Source organism: Callospermophilus lateralis, chromosome 10 (assembly GCF_048772815.1).
Source record: "Callospermophilus lateralis isolate mCalLat2 chromosome 10, mCalLat2.hap1, whole genome shotgun sequence".
Classification (NCBI taxonomy): domain Eukaryota; kingdom Metazoa; phylum Chordata; class Mammalia; order Rodentia; family Sciuridae; genus Callospermophilus; species Callospermophilus lateralis.
Window position 1 is genome coordinate 63,138,043 of NC_135314.1, and position 13,398 is coordinate 63,151,440.

The window sequence follows — 13,398 nt, forward strand, 5'->3', positions numbered from 1 at the left end:
CATCCATAAATAATATGTTGATCTTACATGAATCCTGATTCAAAGTTGCTACCTTAAGAAAGAGTGAGGAAGGAAGGGAGAAAGGAAAGGAGGGAAGAAGGGAGGGAGAGTGAAAAAGTAAAAATAAAAATATTTAAAAGTCAATTCTTTGACATTGACAGAATATTCAATACCATTGAAGAGTTGTTTTAGTTTTGAAATTGGATGAAATGAGTTATGTTTGTAAAAAGTTGTTACCTTTCAGTAAAACATACTAAGGCAGATGAAATGACATGCTATTTGGGATTGTCTTTGAAATGATCTGGTAGAAGAAAAAGTGGGTGAAAGGGTGGCTAGAAAATAAATTGACTATGGGTGGTGAGTATGTAGGAATTCATTTTTACTATGCACTTCACCTTTATATATGTTTGAAATTTTCTGTAATAAAGTTTTTTTTAAAGAAAAAAAATCTAAAAAAACCCAAAGTATTATAATTAGCCTTCTATGTTGACCACAGACAGAGCTTGTGTCTTAAAAATCAAATCTGAACAGTGTCAAAATGAATAAATCATAGAGAGGTGGGTGAACTCTCAAAAATAATCTGAGTAAGATATAATCAGGGCTGAATGGTTGGGAGAAAAGGAAAAGGAGTGCCTGAATTAACAGACCTCCTAAACTGGAGTGCATTGTTGTTCTTTCCTTGAAGTTCTGTGACCTGGTGGTATCTAAAACTCCTAAGCGAGGATTCTAAAAGTAGAAGGTGGTCAAAAAAACAACAACAACAAAAAACCTTTTTTCCTACTCAATGTTCAGATCTATAGTTCCTCGCCCCCTTCAGTTCTTTTTTAATTGACTGGTGGCTTTGTTTGTCGCTTTGTGAAGCACAGGATAGGTTACTGTAATATAAAGCTTTTGCTACTTCTCTGGAAAGCCATTCAGAATCTTTAACTAGTGCAGAATGTAGAACTCTTTTGCTAGAGGATCTCTTGGAAGAAAGTATTCTTCCAGGCTTTGTAATTTACATTGATTACTGAGCTGTTTTTCAGTGCATCATTGGATGTTGACTGTAATCTATAAAACCTTATATAGTTTTGTCCTGATTAGAGAAGTCTGGCACTAGTTGTCAATTCTGATAATGACTGAGATTGATCTGTTTGACAAAAAAAACAACAAAAAAAAAATTAAAATTTTTTTGGAACCTGAAATGTCAGGAGCAAGTTATTCTTATTGATAACACATACTCTGTTAGTCTGCTATTTTAAAGTGGGTTCATTGTACAGTGTGAATTTGGGAAAAATAAAACACACAAAAACCAGAAAGTTGAAAAGTAGATAGTAGTGCCAGTAAGAAAGTCCTTGTCCTAACTTTCTACTCCTTAATCTTATCAACATGTCCTCATAATATTTTACCACCTTAATGACCTGCTTTCCAAGCAGTCTTTACCCAATACTGAGTCCCATTACATAGTGACAGAGTTAATGACTTGTTCATGAGGCAGATATGAAGAGGAGCAGAATTCATATCAAAGACAACTGGTCCCATTTCCAGGTCCATCTTTGGGCCAAGATACGTAGTCGCCAACAGTGAGTTGGCGACTGTATTTTTGAGTCCTGGCGCAAAGTAAGATCCATCTGTTTTGCCCAGCTGTTTGCCTGAGTGCCACAGAATGGTCCTGTTATTAGTCTTATTTGTGGTCCTATTTGAGGTTAGGTAAAATGTAAATAAACTTCGTCCCCCTTGTGATGAATGCAGCATAGGAATTAAAAGTGGTGGTGGTGGTAGCGGTGATGATGGTAAGTGACGTTGTGTCTCTATTTTCTCAATTGCTCTGTTTTCTTTGGATTGGGAAACAGACATTTAAGAATGAGTTTGTCATCTGGAAGGATAGTTGTGACCAAGTTTTCCTCAACAGGATACAAGATGTTATTTTTGAGCTTCATTACCCTCACCAAGGGGGGAAAGAGACAGAGACAGAGACAGAGAGAGAGAGAAAGGGGGAGGGAGAAATCAAGAAGTGAAAGTAGGGAGGAAATACACAGAAATGGAGTGAAAACAAAGGTCAAAGAAGACAAAGAGGAATGACATAAGGGGCAGGGGAAATGTAACTTAGTAGAAGTTCACAGAATAGACTTTATTATTTTGAACTGATAGTTCAATTCAGTCAACATCTGGTGAATTGAGAAAAAGGAGATCTGACTGATTAAACTGAACTGCTAGTTGTCAGTTAAATAGTTCATATATAAATATCCAGCCCAGTTTCTATCACCTTTTCTTGACTGAGCTTGACAGTGAATCAGTTTCACTAACCATATTTTATTGGTGAGTAGAACAATACTAGTTGGTGATTTGGATTCATGTAGAGGTGGGCAGTTTTTATGTTTTGGAGTCATTTATCAGGGATTATTGTTATTCCATATAATTTCTGAGCAGTTATTTTTGTCAGTTTCTTTTACGAATGTTTTGTTGCCTTATAAGGATATATGTGCACTCCCCTCCTCTCATTCAGTTGTCCCTGGTGACGCCTCCATAATTTCTGTCTTTACACTGGTGCATTTTCAGTCTAATTCAGGCATTTGAGAAGCAGGGGAAAAGTTTAGTTAGTCAATGTCAGTGATTTTTTAAAAGCCTAATCCATTCATGGGTGAATTTAGTGTGAAGCTGAGCAAGTTTGCATTTAAAATCTATGTATATCAAATAGGCGCATTACTCAAATTATTCTTCCATATATTCCAAAGGAAAAAGAAAACAGGATTCACAAGTGAGAACCAGATGCATATTCTAATAATAGGTGCAGTTTCAGGGGTAATTTATGATTATACTCTCATATGTGGAAATATTAAAATATTACTTTGCATTATATGAGGTTGAACATAAACATACCATATTTAGTGGTACAAATATATATTCAAAAATACTGCTGTAAAATAAAAGAAGGATAATTATAATAGCTCCACTTTACATTTTAAAAACTTTTTCTAAATCCCTTCAAATAACAATTTGAAGCTAAAAATAAACATGACTTAATCTAGTGTGTATGTGTTTTTTTTAGCTATTATTTATAGATGATATTGTTTGAAGAAGAAAGGGACTGAAAAATATAGTATGATGTTTTAAGTTCAGATCTTAATTCATGTACTCTTAAATTTGAAGATTAAAGATACATGTTTTTTGAACTAGGAGTTTAAATCAGGAGGTCTGGTTTAAAACCTGGTGATCTTCATGTGCTGCTTCCTGTTCATGATGACTTGGGACTGCATTGACAAGATATACAATATGATGTGAAATAAGGCACACTAACCAATAATACAGTGCAATGACCATTTTGTGTTACTAAATATGTTCATTTACCTCTACTTCACCATCTGCCCCACCACCCATTCAATTCAGTTATTTGAAACAAATAGATCTAGCATTTTTCCCAATTCTATTTGAACTCATACTTTTTTTTTAATGTGTATATTCAAATCCATAGATTTTCTTATTTATTCTCTGAGTGTTAATTTTATGTAATCTTTGTAAAGTTGTTGTTTAGGAATATTTTCTAAAATCTCAGATAAAATATAGCTAAAATGCAAAAACACTAAGTTTCTACTCATATCATTACAAAATCCTTAACATGGAGGCATATTTTGTTTTTCAGAATTGCTTTTTCTCTCTTCACTCTTTAGATCCTTTTCTTTTCATTAAAAAACTACTCTGGGAAGAAGGTTTCTTTTTTTTCCTTAACAGGGAAAAAAAAAAAAAAGCCACGCTTGACTGATAATGCATTGCTTTGGATGGTGAAACATTATGAAAGTTTAATTTTTAATTAAATCTGAAATACCAATTATAACTGAAAGAGATTTTAACCTGTTTCTTTTCAGACTGCCTGAAGTTACATTTAGAGACTGAAATCACTGCACCTTAAAAACAAAAGATTGAGCTGCACTGTATTCCTGTAAGTAGAAGCTTCCTGTACCTTCCTCTGTTTTTCTGTGACTAACCTCAAAAACGGACAAAAACATTGGTTTTGAAAGTCCCTGAAGAAATATATCTTTAAATAATTTTCCTTCTTTTAAGAAAAAAAAAGTTGGTGGGCTCAATATTCAGTATATCTTTTTTATTTAACCGAATGTGTGGATTCTTTCTTTTGGCTGGTTTGAATTTCATTAGGGAGGGTGTCACCCACAGTGTTTCAGCACAGTGACACACACCCTGTTTGGAAAGATTCTTGCATTTTTTTTGTACCAGACTCATGAAAGGTAAAAGAAGATTTCTTATTGAATCTAAGTAGATTCCATTTTCCTTTGTGATGTCATTAGAAATTTTTAGCCTTTGTGTCAATGGAAATGGAAAGTTCATGATGACATCACAAGATCCTGTGCCTTGAGGACTTTGGGCAAAACTAAGTAAAATGCATAATTCCCTTGTGTGCTCGTGTTCCCCATTCTGCTACAAAGCAGTCAAAATAGCACATCTTCTGTCTTCCCGTGAGCTACAAGGCTGTCTCTCAGAGCCCCATTGTTCCATAAATGCATGTCAGAGTCTACCACAGTCTGGTCTACCCTTATTTAGCTGCTGTTTTGTCAATGTACTTGGAAGAACAATTAACATTTGGGATTTCAATGTCTGAATAACAGGCAGTGAATAGAACTGGAGCACATAAAAGATTCAGATGCCCAGGGTAAGAAAACAGAAGCTTATGGTTGGTGGAGGAAAAAAAAGGAAAATCATTTTAATGCTGTACTCAAAGGTTGTGAAATACTACAAGGAAAGTCAATCATTTCTTTTATGTTTTAGGTCCAAATGTGTATCTTGTAATGAAATCCAGAAGCTTATGACATCTTCCTCAGTTTTGAAGTTTAATGTGTTGCAAGATCTTTTGCTAGAGAGTCTTAGAACACTTAACTTTCCTTGTTGGAATGCCAGATGTGGTTTTGCTGCATCGTGGTTTTCAGAGTGCCACAGTCATTGTCCAGCAGAGAGCACTACAGATGATTTCTTCTATTTTTACCTTGGTTAACTGCACTCTTTCATTATTGACTGTAGTTCTTGTGTGTTGACTGTAGAAAGTCCTGGAGTGTTTTAAATGTCTCTGTCTTTTGTTTAAATTCTTTATAAGTTCTTCTATTTATTTATTTATTTATTTTTTGGTGGGATGATGCATGGGCCAACCAAGATCACCACCCTGTCAGGGCATCAGGTGAAATAGAGGGACTTTGGCAGCTTATGTGTGTTGTCAACTCAGCACAGTTCTTGGCTGGCATGAGAGAATAAATGAATATTGTGATTTTGTCATAACTACAAAAGTTCAAACCCACTGTAAAGTCTCTAAAATCAAGACCCCTCCTTGTTCATTTTTATAATTCCCCAGTACTTGATACAATAATGGGTGAAAACAAAATAGCTATTGTTATTAGTACCATTACATTTGTAAAAACTCAGAAATTTAGGATTCATTCATCCATAGAATATTTATTTTAAAGAAAGATTGAATAAAGTTTTTTAGGGGAAGACACTCATGAAGGAATTTTCTAAAGATAAATCTTCTTTTCATCATATACCTCATTGACTTTACTCTTCTTTTTCCTGACGAAATAGGAGTACCTATTCATAACACATCCATTTTGTCTGTGAAATGGTCTTCAGTAGTTTTCCATTTAACTTGTGTCTTATGTCTCCTAAACTTGACTTGACTCTAGGTGGACAGTGCTCTGCCATTTAAGTTTTTTTTAGTTGTCATACAGTAGACTGTGCTTCAAGGAAGTGGGTCAAGTTGTAGAATAGATATTAGCTCACAAGAGCAGAAAATTAAGAAGTTACTATAAGCAGAAATTATTTTCATTACATAAAAATTCAGGACCAGTTTCTAAACAATAAGTCCACAATATTCTTTAGAACCCAGAACTATTTGACATAAATTTTTCTGTCCCTCCTCCCACCAACACTTTTAAAGATTTATTTCCAAAAGGAATCCTTTCATTTTTATTAAATCAGCTTCTGGTGATGCAAATTAAGGTGCTCATAAAACTTGGCCTCTGAGGCAAAACTAAAATGATAAAATTTAGGCCTAGTGAATTGGACTGTTACCATATTGAGTAACATTTAAGGACATCAAAGAACTTTATAGAATATTTCACATTTTTTAAGATTGAAAAATTGAGGTGGAAAGGATTTAAGGGTAGAACATCATCAAACATTATGTAGGAACATGTTGTAGGAATTGAAAGTCCCATCAACTCACTTTGAAATAAGTAAATCGAGGTCCAGTTTGGCACATGCATTTACACAAATCATACTGACCACTCATGCAAATCATCCTTAGACATGTAGACCTGAGAATAGACACAAATGCAGATGCACAGGCTTCAATCTTTCCTCTATCCTCATGGCATGAGCAGTATTTCCTGAAGAGCAAATCATTTGGGGCTCAGTTTTGAGACATGTTGAACTACAGTCCCCTTCACCAAGCCATCCAAAATTGATACTTAAAGGGCTATTCTGAAAACACTGTTATCAAAACATTTATTTTTTTATTATTCCTGTATTCTTGACACCATGCCTTTGGTGGTGCAGTGAATCATATAGAGGCAAATTTATTGGTTGACTTAATATTCTTTATGATTCTTATGATGATTTACAGAGTAGACAGAGGACCATTAGAAACTTCAGTAGTTTAATTGGGCTTACAGGCATGATGAAACCAGTAATCTGAACAGAGCCATTGTGACATGGAATTCAGACTTTCCAAGAGTGTGCATCATGCATGGTGTCAGAATGCCACTGTAGCAAGGGGTCATTTCCATCAGAGAAAAGTTTTTCAGAGTCTGAAAAAAATGAAATAAAGTTTAATAATTTAAAATTAATTTATTTCCCTAATAACTTATTTCATGTTGCCTTTATTGGTTTCTGTCATTTAGAAATCCAAAGGGGTGAGTATAATAATTTTTTGTATTATTTTACCCAAAGTTAAGTCCTGGATATAGTGTAAATTCTTCCTCAAAATTATTTTATTCCATCTAAACGTTCCCCTTCCCCACATGAAGAAATTCAAGTCACCATGTACAAAAGTGCCAAGTTTTTATGGCACAAATATAAAGAGACTGATCTTCCTTTAAAAAAAAAACAAACAAACAAACAAACAAAAAACATGGAAGCATTGGCATATTGAAAAAAAAGGGAAATTGAGGCATAGAAATGTCAAATGAGGGCCCCATATGGAGGTCTTCAACAAGACTTACTCCTCAAACCTTTTGTCTCTTTGCTCTACACTAATGCATATTAGTTCTATGCCTCCAATAAGCAAAATGCCATCAGGATACATAGCTAAATAATACCTATTTCCTGTCATTAAGAAATTTGTAAACTATTTGGGAAATGGATGCATCTTTCTTATAAATAAAATATTAAATGGAAAAGCACAAGGAGTAAATTGTTACCATTTTTTTTCTGGGCCATCAGGAATTGAAATGAAATGAAAGTCAATGGAACAGAGAATACTAATAGTGTGATTTGACAGTATAATGCTTATTGGTGTCAGTGACTAAAGAGAAGCAAGTAGAAGGGAACCAGAATGTATGGGACCATCAGTTTTACAAAAGTAGGGGTTGCAACATGGAATTCAATCAAAGAAAGTCAAATATCAAAAGAAAGCAAATCACATATTTTTAAGATAGTGGATTAAAAAATAAATACAGGGATGGATTGTAGCTCAGTGATAGAGCACTTGCCTTGCACATGTGAGGCCCTGGGTTTGATCCTCAGCATCACATAAAAATAAATAAATAAAAATAAATATGTTTATCGTGTGCATGTATAACTGAAAAATTTTAAAAGATCAAGTCTTTTAAATAAATAAATACTTTCTTACTAGGAACTTTGTCCTCCAAATATGGAAAAACTTTTTTTTAATATTTATTTTTTAGTTTTAGGTGGACACATATCTTTATTTTATTTTTATGTAGTGCTGAGAATTTAACCCAGTGCCTCACGCATGCTAGGCAAGTGCACTACCACTTGAGCCACATCCCCAGCCCATGGAAGAACCTTTAAAGATAAAAAGACCCTTTAATTACTCAACTCATGTAATCCTAATTAAGGATAAAATTATTTTCCCCTTTTCCTATATGAGAAAGTAGAGGCATTAAGCAGTTTGTCCCAGGTCATGTGACTGTTAGGTTTTAGATATAGAATGTGAACATGTCTGTCAAACTGTATATGCCTACTCTTCCCATGACTTGACACTGTTTTGCAGAGTTACAGAACTTCAAGTATTTCACCATTGATAATTCACAAGTTTATATCTCTAGTTCTAATACCTCTCCAAACACCAGGTCTACATTTCCAATATCTGTATTTAAATCTTCAAATAGAAATCACACTGCTTTCTTGGAGTCTGTATATTAAAACTGAATTCATTCTCCTAGTTAAAAATCATCCGCCTTTCAACTATTCTAATTTTCCTTACCCCAGCTCTCTAGGGCCTTGACTCAAAATATATTATTCGGGCCTCTTCCTGCTCCTAGATGTCCAGTAAGTGGCTAGGTCTTGTTAATTCTCTTTCTTTGATACCTCTTTTCTAGTGAGGCTTTCATCTTCTCTTACCTGTGGAAATTTCTTAATTGGGAGAAACAGGGCAGGGGTATCAGCTCATCATAAATACTGCTGCCCCATTAACTTTCCTGAAGCAGAAACACTAAAATTATGTCTCCTTTGCTCAGACAAAACTTTCAATAATTTTATATTCACTACCAAAAAATTCTTCAATATCATGGGGTTATAAAATCTAACCCTAACCCCATTTCTGATGAATATACCATATACTCAGGCCAAATCCTTATACCCACCTTTATTCATATCTTTTCTACCATCTGAACTTTGCATAATTCTGTTTTTTTAAAATATTCAAATCAGTCCATGCAAATCTGTTTGAAAGGCTATTAATTTCACGAATTCTTCCCTACTTGACATATCCAGAAATATCCACTCTCCACTAACCACCAAATTCACTTGGCATATGTAGTGACTTTGCTGAAAGCTTGATTTGGACTTCTAGTCTCCAAAACTGTGGGAGAAGAAATTTGTGTTATTTTTAGCCAAAGTTTATTCTAAATTTTCAAAGAAGCTCTATGAAAACTAATACATCACTCATCTATACAATTTTTGAGATGCAAGTTATTCTCATATTTTATGACATTATTTATGTGCATGTGTTATTCCCTTACTGGAAAATAAATTTTTAGGGTAGAGTCCACATTTAATTAACATTTCTGAGCCCTAAAGAATCTACTACAATGGAATAATTAATTTATTATTCAACTGTGCTTACTGCTGGGAATGTAGAAATGATCCCTAGGCCCTACTTAGTCACCTCAGACTATCAGATATTAAATAAGTACACAAATAATCCAAAATTATCAATTTTGGCTCTTGAAAAAAAGCTATATATGCAAGACAACAGTGGGTGGTGGGAATTTATTGTAATATCCATTGAATGCTGAGCATAGAATTCTCAAAGAAAGCAACATTTGAGTTGAGAATTGGAGGACAAGAATAATCAGCCAGGTGAAGAATTTAAGATGCAGACAGCAGTATTAGGAGGGAGAAAGTTCCAAATAGAAATGCCACATACAAAGCCCTGTATTCAAATACAAAGTACAGAAAGTGAGTATTCAGTAAACTAAAAGCATTCCAGGGTGGCTAAGGCAAAGTGGTCAAAGAAGCAGAGTGAATGGAGGTGAGACCAGAGAAATGCCAGGGTAAGGAATTTGAATTTCATTCCCAATACATTGAGAAAGCACATAGTAGATACTCAACAAAATATCAATTGAAGGATAGCTCTGGAATATATCAAGGTCAAATAAAAGATAAATAGTATGTACATGCTATGGAATCCATACATTTATTTTGAATCCTCACTAAATGTTTACTTCTGTTTGAAGTGGTTAGACTTCTGAAATTGAGGTTGAATGTATCAGAACTTATTTCCCATCTGCATAAATAGAATAGTAGATCTCTGACAACCTTCTAAAATAAGGTCAAATTAATTTTATTTCATTTCTAGTTAATAATTACTAAAATCCTGTTGTTGGTTAATGAATCTTTTGTTTTTATTTTTAAGTGCTCATAATGGAAGGAAGGAAGGAATGCATACAAAAATGTGATATTTTAGACTGTATTTGAACTCTTAAACCTTTATTTTATTTTAAATTTTGTTGTATTTTATTATGTTAATTGACCAGAGGCCTGTAGGCTTAGGAAGCTTTATCATTAATCATTAATATTCTCATTTTTACAAGATACAATATTACTGAATTTCTGGATTGACGTATAATGTAGACTGTTTTAAAGTATGATGCATTAATATCCCAAAATGCCACTACATCAGAATATAGATATTGGTTTGTTTGCAAAGTGATGAAAATTATCCCCTTTTGCAATTAAAGAAGAAGTAGAATAAAGGCAATGTGAAAATTAAATCATAGAGTAGTAGTTTAAGCTCTAAGGATATGAGAATTTATCTGCTGTAACTCAGTAAAAAGACACTAGAATCACAATTTTATAAGAGCGGAGACTCTTAGAAATTACATATTCAAACCTGCTTATTTTTCAAGTGAACAAAATTTGGCTTAGAATTCACATTTAAGTCATATCATTAAACAGTTAACTATATAGTCATTCAATTAAATAATTAATATCCCAAATGGCAAGGCTAAGACTCCAGTCTCAGCCAAATTATAAAGCCAGATCACTTAATTGGTGATCAAAGTCCCAACCATAACCCTTTGAATGTTTTGGGTGGGATAAAGAGTATTAAGTGCAGAAGAGAAGTCTGCATACAAGCTTTAATTAATAAAAAAAAAAAACCTGAACAATATATATTACTCACAATCTGTTTACTTAATGTACCAGATGCTTTATAAAAGTTGTCTCTAATCCTTGCTACCCACACTAAGCAACTGCTCAGCAGTGTAGGAATCATTTCCATTTTATTGTGAAAAAACTGAACCCTAGAAAGTTTATTTAGCATCCAAGATCACAAATTGAGTTTATGTTGCTACCAGACCAAACATTTTAACTCCCAGGCCATATCCTGCTTGACGTTTTTATCTGTTTCATTTTGTTATCTTCTTACCAATTGAATCATGCAGGTAATTAGTTCTTTAATATCCCAAATGTCTACATAACTGGAAAAAATTTCAGGAAAGTAAGAAAAAAATTTATATTTAGCAGGTGCCTTCCCTGCCTAAGTCTCTTTACATTTAATTTTTATAAAATTATAAGGATAAAAATTATGATGCTTAGCTTATAGTTTCAGAATTTGAGGCTCAGTGGGATTAAATTAAATTAAATCTTAGTAAAAGCCAACTCCAGCATCCGAACATTGTCTGATCTCAAGTGTTCTGTCCACTGATCCACCTACCACCAAGTCTGCTCTGCTCTGTGACACAGTTTTCTATGGTCCACACATCTTGCTCTTAAACTGGCAAAGAAGAATTGTAATACATACATTTATGAACTTCCTAAGAAAAAAGAGACTGTGTTGAGAGATTACTTTTACAATTGAATTATGTTTTCTCTGGAAATAAATATAATGTCCTTTATATGTCACTTTGAGAAGTTAGGAACTAGCAAGAGTGTCCAAATCCAGTCTATGCCTCATCTTGACTCACAATGTCTGTGCTAGACAAGACCCCAATCATATCAAATGTAATGGTCCCAGAAAGTAATGTAGATCACACTTAAAAACACCTTAAAAAAGTAGTTGAGAAATAAAGTAATTGTATCTATTAGACTATAAGAAGGAATAATTTGCATGTTTTAAAATTGAGATTTGGTTTATGTTTTCTTTCTCGAGACTAACTTAATTGAAGCCTTATAACAGGACCAGAGGTAAAATTTATTGATCTTATTCCTTCTATAAAAATGTAAAACTTGGAAAATCCAAACACATTGACAAGTCACTAGTGTTGTCTTCCAGTGACCACTGAAGACTATTAGAAGTGAATAAAATCCTTGGTAAAACAGGACACACATACACACACACACACACACCCCTCTTGCTGATAACAGGCCCTACTGCAAACATGATCTTGAATTTCCTTCCATGTATCAGTTTAGCATCAGAGCATATAAACACCCCCATTTCTGAGGAGGCCATTTTCTATCATTGACACACTTAAACAACTATCCTGAAACCAATTGTCACTGTAGAATAATTAGCTGCATCTGGGAATGGGACGTAGGGGGACATCAGTATGTATACCAGTTTTATTATAATTAGAAACAACTCTACCTGTCAGGGTTCTGAAGTTGTTGTCCTCCCCACCTCTTACCCCCTCTTCTTGAGCTTGACTTTCAAGTATGTCTGTGAAAGCCCTTAGCAGTCCATTCAAATCTTCTAAAATAAGTTGAAATAATTCCTTCTGCTTGGCAGAGGGGACTTTGTTCTTTGGCTCAGTCTTGCTCTTTGCAGTATGTTGCCAGTAACCCTAAATCAGAAAATGCATTAATAGATCTTTTGAATTGAGTCTCCTCAGGAGGAAAAAAAAAATTTTAGCAATTTTATAGGATTTTGTTAAAAATCCTATTCTGGTTCAATGTTTTGTTCTCAAAGGAATTTTGAATTAAAAAAAAAGTTGTTTTTTGTTTTTTGTTTTTTTTTTTTGTGAGAGCGAGGAAGTTTATCTAATCTCTTCAAGACTGATGAGAAACAATTAGGAAGGAGCATTGTGACTTTTTGATACAGTAAATTTCCAAGGAATTAAGCTCACATTTTGAAAGAACAATAGAGCTTTACACTTCAGGTTGCTGTGCATTGGCTCTCAAGGCACCCCTTCAGTATCCCAAAAGGCAACTTGAAAGCCTACCATTCTGAGACAACAGAAAGAAAGAAGGGGCCATGTTGAGATCAGATTCTGCCAGGGCACGTGAGACACTGAACACAGAATGAAAGATCAGTATTCTCTTTGGTATCAAATTCTCAGAGTTCTGAAGCTCTTGTAGATAAATTGCCTTCAAAGATAAAGGCAAACAAATTGATTTATACAAGAAAGTTACTATTAGATTTAGATTTTTGCCAAGATCTTTTACTTTTGCAGTTGTACTAACTTTTCCATATAAAAGTCCCTAACTTTGCCACAGTTTTGCTGAATTGTGGCTTATATAATTTGAACATTGTGGGATTTTATTAAATAACCAGTACCTGTATAGCATTGTTATTGTTGCCATGTTACTTTCAACATTCTGTTTACTCTGTAAATTAGAGTTGTTGGGAACAACTATGATCCTGTGTTACACATTTAACTCTACATCTGTCTTGGTCTCCTGTAGCACTGGAAAGTGCAAAGGGCCTAACTAGACATGCGGGCTGCTCAGGAAGTTGACTTAGATTCATCTTCCCTAGAAATCTTGTGAAGTTTTATTCACTAAGTCTTTAAG

At 34.0% G+C, this 13,398-nt stretch overlaps 1 protein-coding gene across 6 annotated transcripts in view; it reads left to right on the forward strand.

Moving 5' to 3' along the window:
* The window catches only part of Zbtb20 (zinc finger and BTB domain containing 20), an 815,137-nt gene that overhangs the window by 337,544 nt on the left and 464,195 nt on the right, over positions 1-13,398 (forward strand). For 5 of the 6 annotated variants that reach the window (XR_013155599.1, XM_076869018.2, XM_076869024.2 and 2 more), the window contains exon 4: positions 3,843-3,916. The exons of the other annotated variant lie outside the window; for it this stretch is intronic. The gene's annotated coding sequence lies outside the window, so the exon portion shown is untranslated. The remainder of the gene's footprint in view (positions 1-3,842; positions 3,917-13,398) is intronic. 6 annotated transcript variants of the gene reach the window in all.